Source organism: Culex pipiens, chromosome 3 (genome assembly GCF_016801865.2).
Source record: "Culex pipiens pallens isolate TS chromosome 3, TS_CPP_V2, whole genome shotgun sequence".
NCBI lineage: Eukaryota > Metazoa > Arthropoda > Insecta > Diptera > Culicidae > Culex > Culex pipiens.
The window spans coordinates 12,427,242-12,449,541 of record NC_068939.1 but is presented as its reverse complement, the minus strand read 5'-3'; the positions used below and the strand labels follow the sequence as shown (position 1 = coordinate 12,449,541).

Sequence of the window (22,300 nt, the reverse complement as noted above, 5' to 3'; positions counted from 1 at the left end):
ATAAATTGTTTTGCATGACTACCAATAATACAATTTAAAACAAACGGAATTTGGTAAAAAATCCTAATATGCTAAATTTTCTTGACATCAGATCACGGTTAAATACCTTTGCTAAAAAACGCGGGAGTTGAATATTAGTGTTAACCTGAGAAGAGTTTGTTTAATCTGAATGTTACCTTAGAAATAACTAATCAAGATTATTTTATTTTAATCATAACAAATTGGGATATCGATGCCTCCACATTTTAGGATTTTTTTTATAAATTGCCAGACAAAATATTTATTATGATTTTTGAACTGCGTATTTTCTGTTTTTTTCTATAAATTTTTGATTTATTATCGAGTAATTTTTAGTTAAGTGGTAAATTTTCAAATTCTAATTTATTTTTCAAATTCAAAATAAATACGTTTGATTTGAGTTAATTCACAGTAAAAACAAAATAGTAAGGCAATTACAAATTTTATCTCAAGTTTTTGTCTCACCTTTATTGGGGGCCGAAAATCATGATAAAATTTATATTTTTATTGAAAAAACTTTTAAAATTGATTGAAAACTTGTTGAATGACGCTTGTTTATGAATTTAAAATAAAATAAATACTTTTTAATCTATTTACAATTTTTGAGTTTTGGGACTACAGAATTGTACAAAACATTAATGTTAAGTTTTTAATGTTTTATAAATAAATTTTTGGTGGTAGAATAACTATAATAATGTTATTCCAGCATTCATATTTAAAAATTGAAAATCTGGCTTGAAATTTTAAAAAAGGGACAAAAAATTGATAAAATTTGTACCAGCCTTATCGAGAGATGTTGAAAGACTTTTTACCTAAAAAAATGTATTTTTTCATAAAACCGGGTTTCTTCTACATTTTATAAGTAATTTCAAAAATTCCACATAATATTGGAAACCTTATTTCAAATTTTTGCAGAAATTTTATTTTAACAAAATTTTCATGTAAAATTAGTGGGCAAAAATGATAATTATTGACAAAAATTTAAATTTTCATTGAATAAAATTTATGGAATCGAAAATCGTTCTGTTCAAAAAACATTGTTCAATGCTTAATTAGGCCGTTGCAAATATTTTTCAAAGTTTATGTCGCCCCCCCCCCCTTCCTTCAAAGTTGGCCTGAAAAATCAGGGGGCAAAAAAATATTTTTCCGAAAAACTTCAAAATTTTAATGAAAATTAAAGTTTAACCAACTGAAAACCAGTAAAAATGCATTTCCCTCGTTTATGATTGGAAAGCAACTGTACGCCTGTAAAAAGCATTTTAAGACACTTTTTTCATCCAAATGTTGAAACCTAGGCTTGCAATTTCAATTTTTATATTTTTTTGTCCCCCCCCCCTCGACTTTGGTCAGAGCCGAGGGACATAACTCCCAGGACTCTACAGAATACGCAGAACATCACCACATCGATAGACCCCCGGACCTCCCTGAGGCTATCCGGATATGATCAGAGGTCAAAAATCACCGACCTCTATCTTGTTACGGCGGTAGACCCATCGGTCGTAACTCCCGGGATCTTAAAGAAGACCCAGAACATCACCACATATCGATAGACTAGCCCCTGAACCTCCCTGAGGCTATCCGGATATGATCTGAGGTCAAAAACCACCGACCTCTGTCTTGTTACGGCGGTAGACACATCGGCCGTAATTTCCGGGATTCTACAGAAGACCCAGAACATCACCACACATCGGTAGACTAGTCCCTGAACCTCCCTGAGGCTACATGGATATGATCTGAGGTCAAAAACCACAGTCACAATTGCTACCTCATACTTGTACGGCGGTGAACACATAGGCCTTAACTTGAGGAAGTTTCGGATGACCTAGAACATCGTAAACCTTGTAAATTTGGTGTAGCTGTATAGCTGACTTCATAACGATTCCAAAACACTATAAATTTGCATAGTTAAGATGATTTTTTATAACAATATAGGCCATGTCTCCCATATAGCCAAAATCCCATAAGCCCTGTACCTCGCATATGCGTGCTTCGCATAAGAAACCCCCATATGAGTTGCATATGCGAGGTTTAACTGTACTCGAGTTTTTATAATCGTTGCAATAAATAACCGAATGAACACAAAAAAAAATACGGATTAAGTTACCACACAAATTAGTGATTCAATATTGACAAAAAAAACAGGATCAAAAAAAACTCACACGCGGAAGCAAGTTTCGAACCCAAGGCTAATTGAGAAGTAAAGAACGCGCGATAATGCTATTAAGGCACACACACACATACTCACTCACAACCTCCCCCTACACGCAAACCGTTTTTCCGTTCCGGAGGCAAGTCGCACTCCACCGTCATCGCCGTCGTCGTCACAAAACCTTGCACCTGAGAAAAACGTGAGCCCAACTCGTCCGCCGCCGCCGATCTAAGAATAGCAAACCCCCGAACGCGAGCGTCGCGACGCTGCATTGCTTTCTGCATCCACGTTTTTTTCGCTCTCTTTGCCTTGTTTTGTTTTGTTTGTGCATGATTTTTCGCACGATGAACAGCTCAAGTTCACGCGATTCACGAGTTTACCCGAAGTGGATGAACGCACACAAACACCATCACACACTCGTGTGGTCATTTTCAAGTTCATCCGAATGGCTTATTGATAGCAGGGGGGGGGGGGGGGCAATCTTCGTGTGTTCACGTGTTTCTGTGTGAGTGTGTGTTGCGATTTGACCATGCCCGAGGGTCAACTCGCCGAGTGGCGGCGCACACACGCACACTTGGATTGTTGTTTTGAATGGGGAAGAGAAATTGATGGCATTTTTTTTGTTGTTGTTATTTCGCGGAGAAGAGAGAAAGAAAAGATGCAATGAAAGTTTGAGATGGTAAGACGGGGAAAGGGGGTGGTGGGGATGAAGCTTTGGGGCAGCCAAGTTTATGTTGGGATAGGTTCGGGATTTGGACGTGCGCGCGCTCTCTCGGGATTGCTCTCCCGGTTGATCTCTCACTCGCGCTGCTCTCTGTTGTGATGTTCCCCGTGGATTGAACGGGAACAGAAGGAACTTGTTGGCTGTGGTCAGGAACGAACGTGTTTTCGCGAGCTCACAGCCAGTGAAATAGAAAGCGGATTTGGTTTTCGGCACCTTTTTGATGAAAATTGCGTCGAGTCTTTTGGTATATTTTCAACTAAACTTTTAATGATTTATCCATGTTATTTCTAGGATTTTTTTAAAAGGTCCTGTAAGTTAGTGTGTTTAAATTTTTTTTTTCGTTATTCGATTATCCAAAGTAAAATTATTCTGAGGCTTTCGGATAATCGAGTCTGGACTGTTTCATTGATTTGCGAAATAGCAACGAATTGATGAAAAAAAAATCTTAAGTTTTACTTCTATTTCAAACCTGTGGTTCCAAAATTTAAATTTTGTCAAAAGGTTCAAAAGTTTTTTCCTCATCCCGAGCAGACGGAAATAACTTAGGAATAACATTTTTTGATATTTGAAAATACTATCCCAATAACATTTTCTGTTATTTATAACAAGATTTGTTATTGATCGTTATGATTTTTTTGTTATTGGATTGTTATTGTAATAACAGACTAATAACATTTTTAGTTATTCTTCGAACAAATCTTTGTTATTATTTTTTGTTATTCCGATCATCCCAATAACAGTTGGAGTTATTCTTCCATAACAAAAAATGTTATTCCAAAGTTGTTTTGGCTGTCAACCAATATCAGATCAATAACAAATTTTGTTATGATAACATAAACTGTTATCAAACCCTTATGCAAAAATGGATTTTTCAAGAAGATTCCATAACACTTTCTGTTATTTTAACAGTATTTGTTATTGAAATGGCATGAACTTTGTTATTACCGTCTGCCCGGGATTGCCCTGATAGGGTACGTTATCCATTAGTGGACCCCTTTCCTATAGTTGTCCCTCTGAAGGTTTTTTGATGAAAAAATACAATAAAATCATATTTTCAAGCGTGTTTTTGTCCATAAATCTTTGATTTGGCATGTTCAGCAACATTTAAAACAATGTTGACTGACATTTATTTGTCCTTTTCGCCAAAATAAGTGTTTTGAGTTCGGAATTAGAATTCAGCCATGGCCACTAGCATTTTAACAACAAAACAATCATTTTATGACTTATTATTTCACTTAAGTAAGTCGAAATAATGTAAGTTTTAGGAACTTTACTAAAATAAAATGAAGAACTGCTCAATTTCGAGCAAAATTAAGGAGTCCAATGTAGGACAACGAAAATCCTAACTTTTCCAAAGGTTGACCCCTATTAATTGAACTTACAAAAATGAATAAAACTGTGTGTTTAAGCAAAAGTTTTTCTTAAACATACAATAAATGCTTGTTGTAATCAACCTAATTGCATACTTTTTCAATCATGAGTATAAATATAGCTGTTTTCATGTTAAAAGTACCAAAGTTGTTGCAACTGTTAGAATTTATAATTAATCAAAACTATACATAATTGTACTTAACTGAAGCATCATAATTGAAGTTTGCAATGATATTTTATTATAATAAATCAATAACAATTTTTTTTAATAAACATGTGTGGTTTTATCTGCAACTGTTAAAAAATCTATTGTTTTGTTTTGGTCAACTATTTAAGTAATTAATATTGAAAAAATGAGAAAAATGCTCGTCGGCTCTACCAGGTCCACTAATGGTTAAATACCCTATAACAGGATATCGTTTCAATAAAATTACAATTATGATTGCATACATTTTATTTGCACGTTTAACTGACAAAACCATGGAATACAATTTGCATATGCCTTAGGATGGTTCAATATCTGGTTCCAGAGTTATTATTGTTCGAAAAGTTGATGATTTGGAGAAAAATTGTAAATATGTTCAAACAAAATTTTGAAAATCACTCTCAGATGCAAAATTAAAATTGCAATCAAAACTGTCTTTACAGATTTAGTTTATGTCACCCACTCCCCCCCCCCCCCTTTTAATAAAGGCCCGAAAATCAGAGACTTATTTTTTTTAAACTTAATTTTTTATGGAAGTAGAAGCCTAATCAACTTAAAACAATTTAAAATTTGTATTTAAAATTGTTCGTCAGTTCTTGATTTTTTTTTGTGATGAGTATGTATGATTGCAAAACGATTGGTCTGGTGTGAAATGCAAAACACACTTTTCAATCAAATATTTAAAGTATGACTTTTTTTTTGCCTTCAAACTACAAAAAATATTTACAATGTCGTTAACCCTCTACAACCCAACCCCGCCTTTAGAAGGGTTTCGATTTAAAAATTCGCCAAATTAATTTTTCAACCATTTTTTGATCCTTCAAAAACATTGTAAAGAAGAACTCTTAAAATTTTAGAAAATCTATGGTTTTACTTGTTTTATGTGACTTTACCAATGTTTTTAAAAATGTATTTTTTTTAGGGGTCAACTTTGGCTGTGTTTTTTACTAACATTTCCAATATTTTAAGGAAAAAAAAGTATGCAGTAATTTTTCTAGTATCCCAGACTATCCCTCTACGTATTTTTTTATAATTCAAATGATAATGGTGCCATTTTATAGCAGAAAATATGGAAAACATTAAAAAATTAGATCGGCAAAATGAAATGAAAGGAGGTGGTAGAATAGGCCAAATGCTACCAAAAACAAACATAAACTCAACAAGATAAATGCAAATTAAAATACTAAAAATAAAACAAGAAAAATATAAAACAAGAGAAGTAAAGTTTTCGTAAAACAAAAGTTGCTCAAAATGACCTCCTGAACACGGGAAAAATAAAAAAATTCGAAAATAAACTTGGGCTGTAGAGGGTTAATGATAAAGTGCACCGTTTTCAAGTTACAGGCATTTTTAGGGAATAAATGAAAAATGTATCAAAAATAGAATTAAAATTTGAATTGGTCTATTTTTTTTACTTAGTGTTTTTCAACAAAAAATACTGCACAACTATTTTGGCTCAAAATATAGGGGATGTTATTGGTACTGTTACATAAAATAAGTTAAATCACCAATTCTTTAAAAAATTCTAAAAAAAAGAATGGCTATTCCTTTTCAATGCTAAAATGTTGTCCAAGTGTTTAATTGGAAGCAGTTTACAATTGAATTTTTTTGTATGATTTTTTAAATTTTAAGTCCTATTTGTGTTTTTGATAAATTCATTTGTTACGTTCCATTCGTCACATAAAGGGTGGGAATTTTGGAGTCGAATTTCCAAAACATTACTGTGCCTACAGCCTTTTTTAACAATCTATTGCACTTAAATTTTGAACTATTTTGACTAAAAAAATGATTGATAAGATGTGTCTGCGTTTAAAAAATTAAGAAAAAAAAATTGAAATAATGACAACACGACCATATACAGTCCAGCCTTGGCAAGATTTCACTTCGGATAATAGAATCACAAAAAAAGACCCCTGAACTATTGATCCTTGTACTGTAACTTGGATTTGGCCCGCACTTTTCTCTCGCACTTTTGACAACAAAATTTCCAAAAACTAGGCAACCAGCAGTTGTTTATTTACATTTCCAGTCGCATTTTCCACCAAACTGAACATTCGCACTTTGAAATTGCGATTGTCAGGTGAGCAACATCGGCTCGCTTTGATTATTTTTTGAGAAAATTTTTTATTTCCCAAGCCAGTTTGACAAGTCGCAATAGTGCAATCGACAGCAATAATTTAGTGCGAAGTCCAAGTTAGTGAGAATTGCGCAATACTCTAAAGTGATTTTGAATTGTTTAATCCAAGATGGCGGCCAAAATGGTGGCGATGGTTATTGTAGGCAACCAATCATTACAGTTATTTAATAGGCAATCAATCATTCAAATTTGACTAAAAAGGGGGTCTAAAAACTCGAATTTGATGTTAAAAGTAAGAAAATAAAAAAATAAGATTTTTTTTTCGTGATTCGATTGTCTGAAGTCTCATACAAACTTTTGGATAATCGAACTTCGGATAATCGATTCTGGACTATATAGATGTTTAAAATTACATTTCGAACAAGTAATTGAAGGAATAACTCATAGATCAATAGCGATATCTCAGAGTCTGTCCGGGAGGACAACATTATTCAATTTATACAAAAATATAAATTTGATCTCTAAAATCATCATCTAAAATATTAGAAAAACGAATGGCTTGAAAGTTCATGGGAAATTTGGGAATTGCCAGTTTGAAAGGATCTATAGAAAAACAAATTTGCACAAATTTTAATGATAATTCTTTTTTTCATATGTTTAGCAAATAAATGAAATCTTTTAAAACACAAGTATGCAAAACAAATGATTTTGTTCTTCAATAAAAAGCCAAATATATAATTTGAACCTACTTTGAATTGAAAATTTCGAAGATTTAGGTTTTTTGTGAACCAATACTGAAAACATGTTTATTTATTAATGCATCGCTGCGCACAACTCTTCTAGCCAGCCTTAAATGGAATTCCCCTTTCAGCAAAACAAAAACTATTCAAACCAACGCCGAACAAAAACATCCAAATTTAACAACAGCAAAAAAACAAGCTCCAAAACTTGGCTTCCTAACTGCCACGTCATCCCTGCGCACCACCATCTATTCTTCCGCACCACCACACAGAACCTCACGATCGCCGATCAAAGCTCCTCTAAACAACAACATCAACGTCGTACGGCTCAAACCTGCTCGCTGCCAAAAACCTTGGACGGAGCCAAGTTCAAAGCGCACACCAACCAAATCGCCAATTTAGGATCTCTCAAACTCCTCGCGCGCAAGTTGGTGTTGAGCGCGCAGCCTTCGTTCGAGTTACTACGAGTTACTACCGCGAGCTATACACGACTACACACGGGGGGACGGCCCAGAATGTCAATGTCAGTGACGGCGGACGACGGCAACGGGCCCCGCTAACTGATCTAACAAACAAATCGCGACTTCTGGTGGTTGGTTGCAAGAGTGCCTGAATCGGTTGAGAAAAGGACAACTTGGACGAGATTTAACTCAAAATGTGAAAAAAAACTGATTCAAATGAATCAAGAGTCAGAGGTTTCCAGAAGATCACAGGCGTAAATTATTCAAAAAAAAAAAAAACACCTACAGACCAGTGCAATACATAATGGAATCGCCTCTGAGTTGCATACATTTTCAGCTCGAGCGACTCTCGGAGTAGCAGTAGCAGAGGTAAACCCGAAAGTATCGAGCAGTGTGCGCGGAAATTTCAAGATCAAATTCATGGCTACACGAAAGGCCACCTCGTCGACGAGATCTACGAGATCTCTTGCTCGGTTCGTGTTTTTGGAGCTGATTTTGCTGAAGTTGGAGGTGCAACAGCAGGCAGACTCACGACTTGCGCGTAGGGTTGCCAGTTGGGCTTAAAATGCGATTAAATAAAAAAAAAACGACTTTTCCGTGCAGTGTTCCCAGATCGTCAGAATGTTACGCTCTGGAAAAAAAATTGATCAAAATTTTCAACATTCAGTCTTCATTGACATTTAGGTGGCGAAAGTTTACGGCAGGGTTGCCAGATCTACCGTATACTTGACAGTTCGTGACCTTGGTCATGGAATGAATCTACCAAACCAAGCATATCTTCAAATGTTCAAAACTCATCGAAAAGGTCGAGGACTTCTAATATCTGTTTTTTTTTAAGTCTAAGTACTCAATAAGTACTCATACAATTTGGCAGGGTTTCCAGATTTTTAAGCTTTTTATTTTTTTTTAAATATCCCTTGAATTGTTCAATTAAATTTAGTCACCCTTTTGCCAACCCCTCACGCTCACACTACACGCCATCACAGATCAAAACATAAACAACGTATGAACAAGGGGGAGGGGGGGTTGAGCGAGCCGCACTGAACGCACCCCCCAATCATCAAACCTCTGCGGTATCTACCAGTCGGACCTACCTTCTCTGTTCGTGGTTGTTTTTTCGAGACGCAAAACTGCTTAGTGAGACCGGTCCCGAGCAGAAATGTGTGTGAGAATTTAGGCAAAATTTGTTACCTATGTTGTTTGGTTTTTTTTTTCGAAAGTTCTCTGTAATTGAACATTTGTATTTAATATTCTGATATAAAGTAAATATTTTAACAAGTTGTGTTTGTAATATAACTTTGTAAGGTTTATGAAAACATAACTTGCTAATTCATTATAAAGTATGTTATAAACAATAACATATTTTGTATAAATTTGTTACAAAATTTGTTTCCCTTTTTTGTTTTTATTTTTTACGAAAGTTGTCTTAAATTGCAAATTGCATTTAATTCGCTGATATCAGCTCAAGGTTTTAACAAGTTGTGTTCGTATAACAACTCTGTGTGGCTAATGAAAACATAATTTGCTAATTTATTGCAAAATCCGTTCTTTTTGAAACCTGAGTCAAACTTTTTTTTGCTCTCTTAAGTTATAAAGAAGTGTTTTGGCTATCTAAAGTTAGTCACAAACAATAACTTATTTTATGTTTATTTGATGCAGATTTTTTTCCCTATTTTGTTATTGGGTTTTGCGATAGTTATCTTAAATTGCAAAATTTTATTTAATTTGCAGATATCAGTTCAAGGGTTTAACTAGTTGTGTTCATTTAACAACTCTGTAAGGTTAATGAAAACATAATTTGTAAATTTATTACAAAACCCGTTCTTTTTGAAACCTGAGTCAAACTTTATTTTTTTCAGAAGCTCTCTTAAATTGTAAAGACGTGTTGTTCTAAAGTCCGTCAAAAACAAAAACTTATTTTGTGTAAATTTGTTGCAAAATTTGTTTCCCTTTTTTTGTTATTATTTGTTTGTCTTATATTACTCAATTGCATTTAATGTGCAGATATCAGCTCAAGGTTTCAACAAAATGTGTTCGTATAACAACACTGTAAGGTTAATGAAAACATAATTTGCTAATCTATTGCAAAACCCGTTCTTTTTGAATCCTGAGTCAAACTTTTTTTTTTGCTCTCTTAAGTTGTTAAGAAGTGTTTTGACTATATAAAGTCAGTCATAAACAATAACTTATTTTGTGTATCGTCATCAGGGTTGACCCAATGTCACCACCAGACCCAATGTCACCCCTGATGATGGTAAATTTGTTGCAGAATTTGTTTCCCTATTTTGATGATATGTGTTACGATAGTTGTCTTAAATTGCTAAATTGCATTTAATTCGCTGATATCAGCTCCATGATTTAACAAATTGTGTTAGTATAACTCTGTCGTATAACTGTGTGGTTAATTAAAACATAATTTGCTAATTTATTGCAAAACCTGTCTCTTTTTTTAAACTCTATTGAATTTTAAGAAATGCTTTGTCTAAATTCAGTCAAAGACAAAAACAAATTTTGTGTAAATTTGTTGCAACATTGGTTCTCTGATTTGTTTTTTTTTATGATAGTTGTCTTAAATTGCTAAACAGCATTTAATTCGCTGACAACTCTGTGAGTTAAATGAAAAAAATAATTTGCGAATTTCTTGCAGATCCTGTTCTTTTTGAAACTTGAACCCAATTTTATTTTCTTATCAGTAGATCTCTTAACCCTATCAAACCTGAATTTAAAAAAAAAATTTTTTGGTTTATGATGGGAAAATTAAATTTCCATTTTTGGGTCATATATGACCCATCAGGCCTTAATGGGTTAAATTGTAAAGAAATGAATATTAGCAATCTAAAGTCAGTCATAAAAATATAAAATTTTGTGTAAATTAGTTGCAGAATTTGTTTTCTCTATTGTGCTATTATTTTAACGAAATTTTTCTTAAATTGCATTTAATTTGCTGATATAAAGTAAAAGTTTTATCAAGTTATGCTCGTATAACAACTTTGTGAGGCTGGTGTAAACATAATTTTCTAATTGATTGTGTATTGTTAAACATAAAATACTATTAGTTATCTGAAGTCAGTCATAAAGAAAACAAATTGTTAGTAATTTGTTGAAAACACAACTTGCTATTTCTTTGCAAAACGAGTTCTCCATTTTCCTTGTTGAAAGGTGTTGTGATCAGTAGTTAATTCGCCGCAGCTGTTTGGTTCTTCAAACAGAATTTTGTTCTTCAAATTCAAATTTTGTTTACGCACCACTAACAAATTGTGTTATCTCCACCACCTCAGCACCTCGCATTCTCGACTGCGGTCGGAAATTCCATGGCCAGCAGCATCGAGCAAACCTTGATCATGACAAATTTTGCTACCCCCGTCAAGTTCAGTGTTGTGGCGGGGTACATTTTCAGGCAGCAGTATTGGTTAAACGATTTCGGTGTGAATGGTGCTGCTGCGTGACGTCATCGCTGGATCGAATCGTTCCAAATCTACCTCCTAGCGGAACACCACGATGTGGATGGCCTTGTGGGGTTAGGTTCGTTTTTGCTGTCCCAACTGGTCAGCCCCAAAGAAGTCGGTTTTGACGATCAATGGTTATAATTAGAACTGTCCAAGCCGAAGTTTGATGCGTAGTACCGTCGCTTGAGCGCTTTGACAGTTCGGGTTAACAAATTGTGTTCGTAATCAGCTGAATCGAAACAATTCCATTGAAAGTCCGCACCTTCTCCCATCGCCAGCGAATTCCTTGGAAAGGTTTTTATTCATGTCTGGCGCTCGCTCGAGGATCGTGCACCTCGTGGTGATTTATAGAGTTATTAACTCTGTCTCGCTCCAACTTTAGCCGGGGACTTTCCCTCACCACTAACATATCGAGCAGCTCGAATATTTATAGCCGTGCGATAATTGACGCAATTAACGGATTGTGCAAATAAATTATCAATCAGTTCTGTTAGGTTTTTCAGAAAGAAGGTGTGCAAGATCCTTTCGCTTTTTCTACGCTGAAGTTCTGGGAACCGAAGCGGAGTGCTTGCTGGCAACACTGCCTGGTGACCTAATTTGTAGCGCCGAGAGGGATCGCGAAGAAAGGGGCCGACCTGCCATGGCATTCAAATGTGGATGGTGTAATTAATTACCGCTCCTTGAGCGCATATGACCCATTAATCATGCGGGACTTGGCAGGGTTGTCGGGCTACACCTGTGGGTAGGGTAGGGTGTCGTACCACCAATCTATCATAACATTTATTGATGAGTTCGTGTGGAACATGTTTACCATTCTACGGAAAAAATGTTCGACACTCAAACTAGGTTCTCCTTGACTAATTTATCGTGTACGCGATAGCGCATTGCTGTATTGGTGATGACTGCAGATCGCTGTCAAATTAACACACGGAAAACAATGTCAAGCGAACTTCATGCATATTTTGATACCAAAATTAGCATTGACTGTTGCAAGGTCAGGATACCAATTTCTGCAGCGTTTCTTTCCTATGGATGTTTCTTCCATTTGTAATGTCTGGCTTGAAATTTTGTTCAAAAGCCCAAACGACACAAACATTTTAACATTTTTTTCATTGATCCTAACACTCAAATGTGCAATCAATATTTGTATTTTGTAACAATGAACGGTAGCAATGAATAAGCCAACATCAGCACAGTGACAGATTTCATAGAAGAAGCGGATTTGGAGCACGCTTCACGCCATATTTCCAGCTGCCTGGTCGTGGATTCGTTTAGGCAGATACAGTTACCACCGTGCAATGACAATAATTCGCGATTGGAGTTTTTAATTTCTGGATACATGGCCCGAATTTTGTCATACTTCCAGCCTGGCTGGTACAACAAAAGTTACGCATCTAGCTCGGAAAAGAGTTTTGTATTTTCCCGTTCTGTACCCTCAATAAAAAAGTAAATCTTTCCCAGTTCCTGAGAGGAACACCCTTGAAGAGTATCGGGGCCGGCATTTACAAAGCGGATGCAGTGGCAGTTTCATTCTCAACTTAATGTTAACATGTTAAGGTTAATGTTAACATTCCATAGGTCGCCTCCCTAAAGTGTCGTGATAAGGTCCAGTTTGTGACGATACACTACCTTCCCTTTACTAAGTAATCGATTCCAGAAGGGAAAAGATCACCAGTTTTGTTGGTCCGAGCCGGGATTTGAACCCCGATCTACCGCTTACTTGGCGGAAGCGTTACCACTGGGCTACGTGGCTCGGTCACTGTACCCTCTGTACCCTCAATAGTATGATTGATTCCTTGCCACATCAAGTTGAAATCCTTTAATTCGAGATGTTGATGTAACTCTTTTCCTGTTGGCCTGCAAAATTTTTTAATTGCCGTCCAGTTTTTTGCGTTTCCAAAACGAGACAGCTCAAGGTAGACTATAATGTCGTAATTGCAAGTATCATAAAAGTCATATGATCCTGAACATTTGAATAAGCAGGCTTCATTATTAAACAAGGATAGCTTCTATAATAACTTAATACGTTTTCAAATGAAAATGCTAAAAATGGTTGATGGTACACATCCACGTAAAAATATGATGCCGCTAAGGTTTGGCCCTGCAACAGTTCTCCAGACAAAAGTCCATTGTCTGAACTTGTGAGTCGGAACCGAAGTAAGCTACCGGTTACAGCAGGAATCAAAAAGACCCTCAAAACGAAGTCACTCCACCACATGATACGTTTAACACTGATTACTCTGAACTGATGACACTATCAGCTAGGCTACATTCTTTAAAGGGTAGTGTCTTACGAAATGCTAAACTAAATATTACCCATAATGACTAATCACAATTATTGTATTTCTTATGAGGTTCGTTCTTCGCCAACTTACACAACAATTTGTACAATTTATCTTCATGCATTAGAATTGAACCATCAACTTCTTGGTTGATGATCCGACACGATATCACCGCGCCATGGAGCGCTTGATGACATGCGAAGGAAGTAGCACAAACATATATTTCTTTCTGATCATTTGCTTGTATTGGTGAGAACTGCAGTTCGCCGACACGTTTACATACCGGCAAAATTAATATACGAGCTTGCTCCAAAATCGATCTATTCGAAAAAATACGTGTTTTACAAAAAAAACTAGCCAGAAAAACTTTGCAACCAAATGTTGATGATTTCGAAATTTGCTGTCAAAGGAACGTTTATCTGTGCTTTCTTATACTGAGCTTGATGTGATGCCTATCTAGTAAGTACAAGAGAGTCCAGTGGCATCGTTATGTTAAACTAGATGACTGATTTAACTGACACAAAATATAAAAAAACAACCAAAAAAATAAAAACTTGATTTTTTCCTTTGGAACTTTTCAGAAATAATTGGTAGATGGAAGAAAATATTTCCGGATTTTTTTTTTCATATGACTTTTCATTACTAAAATTTTAATTACCAAAAAACTTATTTTAAATTTTTGAAATTTTTTGATTTGAAAATGTCTTATTTTCGAGAGAAAAGTTTCGCCCGTTAAATCATATTTACCCTCAAGGCATACTAACCCTCAGAATTGAGCTTAAGTGTGGTAAATTGTGATAATTTTACCCAAAATTTAATCATAAATCAATATTTTGATTTATTAATGAAATTCGAAAATTATACAACTATATGCTTTTCCACGTAATTTTGCCCGATGAATCTGAATGTGTCCTCAGACTTGAGCTAAAGTGTTAAAATATTGATTTATGATTATATTTTGGGTAAAATCATCACACTTTATCACACTTTAGTTCAATCTCGAGGGTTAATATGCCTTGATGTTGAATATGATTTAGCGGGCAACACTTTTCACTTGAAAATGAGACATTTTCAAATAAAAAAAATCGCAAATTTTAAAATAAGTTTTGTGGAAACTAATTCAAATTTTAATAATAAAAAATCAAAAGAAAAATAAAATCGAGAAATATTCTTTTCAATGTATCAATTATTTCTGAAAAGCTAAAAAAAATCATGTTTGTAGTTTTTCTTCTTAATTTTTTTTTATTTTGTGTCAAAAATGTTTGTTTTATAGACCTTTAAAAGTGTCCCGATCATTACATTTCTCTTAAAACACAACCCTTAATTGCTATGTTTAAAATAGTGGTTTATGCAACAAATTGCAAAAAGAACATTTTTTTCAGATTGAGTCTTAAATTCATCCAACGAAGTTCACCGAGTTGGATAAATTCGGCGATTGCTGAAAAATCAAGTTTTCGGATAGATACGAGAGCAATTCTCTACCAAAACCGGAAATGGATTTTATTTGTATTTTTTGATTTGGCTCAAACTTTGTGGGGGCCTTCCCTATGACAAATATGCTATTTTGCATCATTGGTTCACCCATACAAGTCTCCATACAATTTTGGCTGCTGTCCATACAAAAATGGTATGTAAATATTCAAACAGCTGTAATTTTTGAGTGAATTTTCTGATCAATTTGGTGTCTTCGGCAAAGTTGTGGGTATTGTTGAGGACTATTGAGAAAAAAAAAGGTACACAATAAAAAAAAATTGCAGATTTTTTATCAACTTTTTTTTCACAAAATTTCAATTTCTCAAAATACGTATTTTTTGATTTTCGAGATTTTTCGATATGTTTTAGGAGATAAAAATCCGCAACTTTTGAGCCATAGAGAAACATGGTCAAAAAATCTGCCGCCGAGTTCTGAATTTTTGAAAAAATAATGATTTTTGGAAAAAATCGGAATTTTATGCTAAAACAAATTTGACGATATTTTTTAATGCAAAATTGAATTTGCAATCGAAAACTACTTTACAGATTTTTTGATAAAGAGCTCCGTTTTCAAGATATAGCCACCGAAAGTTCGATTTTAGCGAAATAATATAAATTTCAAAATATTTTTTTCGAAAAGATCGGAAAATCGGACCATTAGTTGCTGAGATATCGTCATTAGAAAATGGTGGGTTGTTTTGGTGAGATTTAGAAAACTTCAATTTTCGTGTTTCTTTTTCTTAAAGCGGCTCTATCTCAGCAACCCGAGGTCCAATCTTCAATGTCTCTTAGGCAACTGCAAATATTACGCTAAAATACAACTTTCGGTGGCTATATCTTGAACACGGAGCTCTTTATCAAAAAATCTGTAAAGTAGTAAAAGTATCGTCAAATTTGTTTTAGCATGAAATTCCGATTTTTTCCAAAAATCATTATTTTTTCAAAAATTCAGAACTCGGCGGCAGATTTTTTGACCATGTTTCTCTATGGCTCAAAAGTTGCGGATTTTTATCCCCTAAAACATATCAAATAATCTCGAAAATCAAAAAATACGTATTTTGGGAAATTGAGTTTTTGTGAAAAAAAGTTGATAAAAAATCTGCAATTTTTTTTCCGTGTACCTATTTTTTTCTCAATAGTCCTCAACAATACCTACAACTTTGCCGAAGACACCAAATTGATCAGAAAATTCACTCAAAAGTTACAGCTATTTGAATATTTACATAACATTTTTGTATGGACAGCAGCCAAAATTGTATGGAGACTTGTATGGGTGAACCAATGATGCAAAATAGCTTATTTGGTCAAAGGGAAGGCCCCCACAAAGTTTGAGCCAAATAAAAAAAATACAAAAAATAAAAATGGTCGAAATCGGCCGATTTTGTAGAGAGTTGCTCACGAGTCCCATACGATATGTTTTGCTATTCAAAAAAAACCCATTGAATGGAATTGTAAGTCAAATTCATATGTCAATCCACCGTTTAACCCTCTAACTCCCATGGTTACTCCAGAGCACCACAGATTTTTGTCTTCAAAATTAAATTTCTCGGCAACCATGCATTTTTTAACCTAGTTCAACCTGCATTAGTTAATATAGAATATCGACTTGTAACCATTAAAATTTCGTCTAATTTGGTCGATCCAATTACGAGTAATGTAGAAAACCGTAAAAAAATTCGATTTTGCTCTGGGCGGGAAGGGGTTAAATCAAAACAATGTTGAAAAGTGTAACTTTCAGTAAAAGTATTCCATTGCAGTGCTGAAAAGTAGAAATTTTCAACACTTGTTTGGAAAAGTGCTTCTATTCGATTCTGTTATTTTTGGTAGAGAAAAGAAGGCTGTTTCGTCGTTCAAGAATGACAGGAAAAGTAAGTAGTTTCTCGACGGAATTGTAAAAAAATGATTTTTGAAAGTTTGCCCAGATGCTTTTTCTAAATTTGGTCGTATATGGTCTAGATTGCGAGTTGTTGCTTGGATTGGCAAGCTCACGAACAAGGCAAAAAAAACCCAAAAATATTCCTGAAAAGTTAGATTATTGAAAACACCCCAATCGTGAACCACCCTAATTTCTAAACTGAGCCAAAAGTTGCCCCTTCCAATTTGCATCAACTCTTTTGAAGACACCAAAGTTCAAAATCTGCATATTTTTTGAAAAAAAAAAAAATGCTTTTAATTTTGCGATCTGGATCACTGTGCATTGTTTGTAAATATTATTTCAAATCAGATGTTATCTTAAAAAATAATTCAGAAGACAAAAGACAATTTTTATGTATTTTTATATTTTTACGTGAAACACTACAATGAGATTGCAAAACTTTGCATCGAAAGTTGCACGATTACTTCCGACTAAGACAGATTGGGTAAAGTTGTAGTCGATTGAAGGTTACCCTGTGTTTGTGTTTAATTGTGGTGACACTCAAACAATGACATTATTTGTTTTATCTTTTTACTTTCCTTTGATGCAGCGTTTCAAAATTGTAAATAACATATGTATCGGGTAGAAACTAACGGTAGTAATGCCATCGCCAAGATCACCAAAATGTAAGCTTCTCTAGACGAAACTGAACCCGGGCATGATTTATGCCATATTTCCATCGGGTTAAATTGAGATTCGTTGTAGCATACACACCTATCTACCGTTGATCCTACCCAATGATTGGAAATATCGATTTTGGGATACATGGCTTGAATTTTATCATACTTCCAATTTGGATTACTTAACAAAATATGCAAGACTACATAGTAATGATTGTCATCATCTTCCTTTCCCAACCCAGTAACAGTATGATTGATTCCTTGCCATGTTAAGTCGAACCCTGATATACGCTCACGGGTAACGATTTTTTCAGCACAAGAATCCATCTTTCCGGTCCATGCCCTAGTCTTTCCGGAGCGTTTTATCTCAAGCCGAAACAATCCGGATTCCAGCCTACAACCGCCGTAGAATATCATGCGGTTCCGTACATTCGTGTAAGCTGGTTCTAGCATTATACAAGGGTACATACGAAGGAACTGTTCTACTCCCTTTGAATTAAATTTTTTGGCATGATTAATAGGGTGATACATTTGCACTACATGGAACGATGCCGCTGAGGTTTGGCCCTCAAACAATTCTCCAGACGAAAGTCCATTGTCAGAACATGGGAGTCGGAACCGGACTACACACCAAAAAATTTTCGTGTAATATTCTGTCATTTCGATGCACATAACTGGAGCGTCATAACTGATGCAAAATTACATCAGTTTTGAAAATTACATGAAACAGTTGAACGATTTGACGAAGCATTGAAAATTACATTGATGTAATTTTCAAATTGATGTAATTTGGGAAACCTGCTGCTGGTAGAAAAATGTGATTTTTAGGTTAGAAATAATAAATCGATTGCAAATCATAATTTAACATTTATTTTATTTTCAAAAAATACACCACACATTTTCCGTATAATAACACTTGCACTTTCGGTTTCCGTTTGTTTCGTAACGACCCTAAAAATCTGGAAACACAACGAAAAATCTAGCAGCCTGAATTTTTTGCACTTGTCGGGTTTGATTTTTACACGTTTTCCTTTTCGTCGCCCGAGACGAGCCAATTACTGACATCATCTGAACTCCCATAGTCACCTGCGGATGTTTCCACTGAAGAATCCTTCAGCTGCAGCATAATCCGAGATTTCCGAATTTTGGTTCCGGTGAGATCCGGAGACGTCGTAGTCGGTTCATTTTTCCGATTCAGGCGGGTCACGGTCTTGCCCCGGTCAGGGCATTCCATTGCCGAAGACGGCCAATTTGTTTGCTCCAAGGCGAAGTGGATTTAAGCAACTAATATTTCCCGCCAGTGACCGATGCCGATTGTTTTCCCCTCCGGTGGTTCCATTACGAACAGCTGAGAAAAGAAAAACAAACTTTCGTTATCTATTTGCAAGCAAATTACCTTCGGTTGCAGCTGATGGTTAATTAAACTTACCTTAATGATTTTGAGAGGAAACCCAAAGATTATCGAAACATTATCGGCGATTTTAGAATAGAAGTGAAAAACTCGACCTCCACCGATTTGCACAACACAAATATGGCTGACGTTTCGCTTGCACTGTCAAGAGAGAGCACTCAAATAAGCTTAAAATTCAGTCTGCTGAGACATAAAATTACATCTAAAAACACGCTCCAATCATGTGCATCAAATAAGACGCATAATAAAGTCAAACATAAATTAAAATTACACGATATTTGACATAATGTTTTGTTTAATGATTCAAACGACGATTTGGGGCTCTGTATCAATTCAAACTTAATTTTACGTTAATTTCTCGAGTACATATATGATTTTTACATCGGATTATAAGTTCAGTTTAGTGTAATATTAATTATTTTTTAGTGTGTAGGCTACCTGTTGCAACAGGAGTCAAAAAGACCACCACAATGAAGACACTTGGCCGCATGATACTTCTGTCACTGTTACTCATGAACTGATCAAATTAACGACTAAGCTAAACTCTTAAAAAGAGTGCCTTACCCAACACTCAGCTAAACGTTACCCATGAAGACGAGTCATAATTATGACTGCAACCGAACTCGATTGCTATTTGTTTGTTTTAATCATGACACATCAGACAGTTTTCGAGACAAACTTGCAAGAACTGTTTACACATTTGGTAAAAATCCCTGAAATTACTCAAAACAATTAAAAAACTAACCTAATCCACCTATGTGGTTGATGCCTTCCTCACTTTTTACCAAAAATGGGTAATATGAGTGGTTTGGACACACATTTCAGCTTTTTTTAGATCCAGAAAAAAAAAACACAGATATAACTTATGTGGTAATAACTCGATACAGGGTTGTCAGTTCTTCAATGTTTTGGACTCGTTAGAAAGTTCTCTCGATTGTTTAACCAACGATGGTTTGGATGATGGATCCGGACATCGTATACATACATATAAGTGAGATCCAGCTTCAAAAAAGTACATAAATATCACTTAAGTGGTCATAACTCGAGACATGGTTGCCAGATCTTCAATGTTTTTGACTCATTGGAAAGGCCTTTCAATTACCTAACCAACGATGGGTTGGATGATGGATCCGGACATCGTTTACATGCATATAATTGAGATCCAGATATTTGTGAAAACACATTTTTATACATAACTTTTGAACTACTGATCGAAACTTCAAACAATTCAATAGCGATGTATGGGACCCTAAACCAAGTCGAATGCAACTGGTTCGATCAAAATCGGTTCAGCCAGTGCTGAGAAAACTCAGTGAGAATTTTGGTCACATACATTCATACACACACACATACACACACACATACACACACACATACACACACACAGACATTTGTTCAGTTTTCGATTCTGAGTCGATATGTACACATGAAGGTGGGTCTAAGAGCTGTTAATAAAAAGTTCATTTTCAGAGCAGGATTATAGCCTTACCTCAGTGAGGAAGGCAAAAGTGTGTTCGAAGTCAATAAAAGAATACAGAGGAGTCAAATCAAACCGGTGAAATTTATGTTTACAAGTCTTATTATCATCACTTTCAAACACGTGTGTAAATTTCACCCCGATTCCCATTAAAATAAGCAATAAATTTAACGATTTTTCAATTGCCCGTGTCATGTGTCCACCCAAACAAAGTGTTTGCTTTTCTTTCATGTGCCAACACAAGTGATCACCAACAGTTTTGTGGAAACTGCTTCCTTATGGTCTGCCTGCAAGCTGGTTCCAAATGTGATTTAAACGAGAGATTTCTCTCTCTTTTATGGATTCCGAGCACTTCCTTATTGGCCTAGGTTAGTTTGGACTAAATGCGTACTAGCTTTAAGATGAAGATTCGTTTAAAAGATTTGTGTCGAAAATTTGTTTGCGATTTGGTAGCAGCGATAACAACGGTCAGGACTCCTAGAACAACCATCTCAGCTTAGTCACGTTCAACGCACCGTCGACACCGTCTTTGTTTTTGTTGTTTTCAACAGGCTCGACAGCTCGAATCTAATTCTGGTGCGTTATTTATTCTTGGCTCGTTGCGCAGCTTCTGGCAACAGCGCGCTACTCGATACTAACTAGCTCAAACCTGCCCCTCTGGGTGAGTGCGTTAGTCGTGGTCATCCGTCGCATCCTTAAGCGATTCCTTGTGTCGCCGGTTTAGTGCAATGTCCGTGAAGTTGAATTGCCATTGTTGTTGTTGTTGTTATTATGGTTGTTGTCAATTGCCTAGTGTGATAACAATGTTGAGCAATTCTGGACCAAATCTACTGATTTTGACCCTTTTTTATTTTTTTGTATTTTATTATTTGGCTCAAACTTTGTGGGGACCTTCCATATGACCAAAGAATCCATTTTGTGTCATTGGTACACCCATTCATGTCTCCATACAATGATACGTAAATATTCGAAAAACTGTAACTTTTGAAGAAATTTTTTGATCGATTTGGTGTCTTCGGCAAAGTTGTAGGCTGGGTGATGAATAGAGAGAATGCGTAACGTGATTTTCGAATGATCCCACTTTGTTTACATCTTCAAAGTAGGAGGCTGTTCAAGCACAAGCATGACTTTTTTCTTACTGGTAAATGAGCTGTTTTATAATCATTAGAATGTGTTTTATTTGTATAGTTTTTGAAATTTTTTGCTGGAAAATTGTGTGTGTTTTTAAGTTTCGATAGGTTAGAAGAGGTTTTTCTTTTTTACGGGTGACGAAGATCTGCGGCGAGATTGTTATTCTGCGATGTCACCGATAAATTCCCTGGCTGATTTTTGAATCCTGCTGCTTTTCCTGGTCCAGCGAAAAAAAACATCGCTAATTCTAGCGTAGAGCTGTTTCAACAAACAGATAAGATTTTCACTAAACCTGTAGATTTTCAAACGGAATCAAACAATAAAGACAGCTTCTGGATGGATACAACCGCATCGACTCCATAAACAACTTCCATTCATAATTTAAAAAAATGACGATCTCGCCTTCAACTTTCTTAAGATTTCTTGACTTCAACTCTAGGTTCCAAAAGCCACAAATTTGCCATTGCTGCCAAAAAAATTTAATGAACGATAACAATACTATCTACTTTTGGCGAACAGTAAATTGGTTCCACTTTGACAGTTCAAAATTGAGGCCGTTTTGCGAACCACTATTCAGCACACAGGTTGTATGTATTAATGAGAACTATTCAGAATAAAATTTCTTAAATTTTTTTTTGGCTATGTTTTTAATGTAAAATACTTTACGGATTTGAGATAAAGTGCAGCGTTTTCAAGATATAACCAAACTTTAATTTTAACTGAAAAAAATATAATTACATGAAAATTTTCACAAAACTTCGTATTTTTCCTGTATTTTGAAAATGATTTTTAGTTTTTTT

General features: G+C 35.2%; 1 long non-coding RNA gene across 1 annotated transcript; it reads right to left on the bottom strand.

Annotated features, from left to right (window-relative positions):
* Positions 1–18,680: 18,680 nt before the first annotated feature.
* On the bottom strand, positions 18,681–19,318 carry LOC120432613 (uncharacterized). Its single transcript, XR_005608087.2, has 2 exons — positions 18,911–19,318; positions 18,681–18,829 (listed from the first exon to the last, which is right to left on the bottom strand). It is a non-coding gene; the product is annotated as an uncharacterized LOC120432613 (long non-coding RNA).
* Between the last annotated feature and the right edge of the window lie 2,982 nt (positions 19,319–22,300).